Source organism: Dromiciops gliroides, chromosome 2 (genome assembly GCF_019393635.1).
Source record: "Dromiciops gliroides isolate mDroGli1 chromosome 2, mDroGli1.pri, whole genome shotgun sequence".
NCBI classification, from domain to species: Eukaryota; Metazoa; Chordata; class Mammalia; order Microbiotheria; family Microbiotheriidae; genus Dromiciops; species Dromiciops gliroides.
This window is the reverse complement of record NC_057862.1, coordinates 187,669,090-187,672,140: the sequence shown is the minus strand read 5'-3', so window position 1 is coordinate 187,672,140 and position 3,051 is coordinate 187,669,090.

The window sequence follows — 3,051 nt, the reverse complement described above, 5'->3', positions numbered from 1 at the left end:
TAAAGTGCTTAGCACAGTGCCTGGCATATAGTAAGCAGTCTATGAATATTAGCTATTCTATGCCTAGCAGAGATCTCTCGCTCAAAGGATATGGACATTTTAGTCATTTTAGAGTTGGATTTTACATTTTCCCAGTATTTTCTATTGACTTAAGATATAGAAGGGTTTTTCATTCCCCTTAAAGTTTCTAATAGAGATTGTATTTGAGGTCTCTTCAGTATGGTATAAAGGAAACACCCTGGCTAAAATTGGAGTCAGGGAAACTGGGTTTGTTTCCTTGTTCGTCCTTTACTAGATGTGTGAGCTTAAGCATACTTTTGCTCATCTGTGAAATGCCTAAATCTTGCCTTAAACTACTTTTTGCTTGTAGTGGATGGAACTTTTAAGGAAGGGACAGAAACAAAGGAAGGGAGACTCATAAGAACGTCTAATCCCAAAGAACATTTCCTCTCATTATTATATAATAAGTAAAACTGTCCTCTAGGAAATGGAGATGGAAAGCTCAAAATTAAAAAAAAAAGGTGGCAGGATGTTAGATTCAGGTATTCCCACAATTTTATCTATCATGGATGAAGGGGGAGGGGAATAGAAAAAAACATTATGTTCTGATACCAACCTTATGTTCTTTAGAATTCCTGGTTAATGTTGGTTCCACCATTAGCTGTGATAGGTTAGACTCATCTTGTAATGTAATTAAATATGCATTTTTCTGGTGAAAATAATAGACCATTTAATTTTTAGAAAGGCATGATGAAGGTAAACAGCACTTTTATACAGGACACATCAAACAACTGTTCAAGGGTATTATTTATTTCCAGTACATGGTAGAGGATTGGAATAAAATTAACAAGTGTTATTGACACTGTTAATGCTTACACTAAACCTTCCCCCCCCCCAAAGGGAAGCAGGAGTAACATATAGTAAGAAATAGCTGGAATGACAGTTCAAAAGTATAGATCCTGACACCTAAAGGGTTTTAAGGACTCTAGAGGGTGTATAATAGTCAGTTGTACCTGCTTACCAGAAATAATCATTACATTTTCAGTGTTGAGCATTTATGCCTCCAAAATCTGCAAATGGTTTAAATTGGGGCTTTATTATTTTGTTGATTATTTCAATTTTGGAAAGCACTAGAAAAATATTAATAACAGATTAAATTTAAAACTATGTTGTGCATACATTTTTGTGTTCAGAGAGCTGGTATCTTTTGTCTAGTTTACTCATGTCTGTTCTATTTGGAGGTACCTGGAGTCAGGTGATCACAAACTAGTACATTTTAAAGGGCTCCAGCTTCCTTTGTCCTCCTGACACAGTTTAAGTCTCAGTGTTCAGGAATTACTCGGGGGAATCTACAATCCTGCCAAAGCTAGATGTTAAATGTTCTCTGGCATGCCTTGGTTCAGGACAAAAGGGGTTTCCAATGGCAGTGTCATAGGCTGTGATGTGTGTCCTCACTGCACATTTTATTTTTAATGTCAATAAATTGTATCTAAGTTCCCTGTTGGAGAAACTGTCACTTCCTTACTTCAAAATATGCTGTTAGAGAAATTAGGCAAGAAAATATGGTGTATAGGTACATTTTCCCCCCATATATATTTCATGCTTCTGTCTAGCTACAAGTGAGGGCCATTTGGAAATATCCTTTAAAATTATTACAATAGTTGAATCTAGGTTGAAAGTCCTGCACCCTCCTTTAGGACACTCAACCTGCCCCTTTCTCATTTTAAATCTAAGCTGATTCTAATTTTTCCCCAAGTGAATTATTCTTTAGAGGTACCTTGGTGTTGTGAGTAGAAAGTCTAGTTAAGAAGCCTTGGGTTTAAGTCCTCCCTCTGATCCACACTGACCATTATCTAGGCAATTCACTCAACTTCTCAAAGTTTTAGCTAGCTTTCCAATCTAAGATGTCAAGTTGAAGAGAGGGGACCAACCTACACTGGTAGTGAGGAACTGAGGGCTGCCTGGACCAATGAAATCACAGGGCCAGTCCCTATTCCCATTAAGTTCAGAGGACAGGTTGGAGCTGGGATGGAGGCAGTGTATTTTATTCACTATTGGTCTGAGATAAAAGTTTAATGGTACTTCATTCATTCATTCATTCAGGAAACATTTATTAAGTTCCTACTATGGGCATTACGTGAGGTACTGAGGAGACAAAGAGAAAACCAAAACAGTCTTTGCCTTCAAGGAGATTAATTTCTATGGGGAATCATGTACACAGAGGAGTCAATACAATATCTATCCATCTATCTAGAAGATTAACGTTGACTCAGTCAATCATCTTTCTATTTTCATCATTGTTATCTGTGTATCTATCTTCTTTCATCTATATATCTATGTTGTCTATCAATCACTTCTAAATTTATGTATATATCTGCCTTGTTACCTATTATCTATCATCTGTACATTTATCTATATATGTATATATGTATCTATCATCTATCAACCATCTCTATATTTATCTGTGTCTCTATCTTCTATATGTCATTTATCTACCTATCTGTATATCTATCATCTAAATATCACCTCTATATCTATTTGTGTATCTGTCATTATCTATAATATACACATTTATCTATGTATGTATATATGTATCTATCACCTATCATTTACCATCTCTATATCTATCTATATGTGTCTTCTATTGTCTGTATATCTATTTCTGTATTTATGCATCTATCAATCATCTATATATCTATGTATGTAGATATCTATGGTGTATATATCTATTTATCTATGTATATATGTATTATCTATTTTTCTATCTTCTCCCCCCTCTCTCTCTCCCCCTCTCCCCCTCTCTTTCTCTTCCTTTCCCCCTGCTCCTCTCTCTCTCTCCCTCTCTCTCCCTCTCTTTCTCTCTCTCTCCCTCTCCCCCTCCCCCTCTCTTTCTCTTCCTCTCCCCCCTCTCTCTCTCTCCCCCTCTCTTTCTCTTCCTCTCCCCCTGTTCCCCTCTCTCTCTCTCTCTCTCTCCCTCCCTCCCTCCCTCTCTCCCTCTCCCCCTGCTCCTCCCTCTCTCTCTCCCTCTCTCCCTCTCACTCCCCTCTGAAA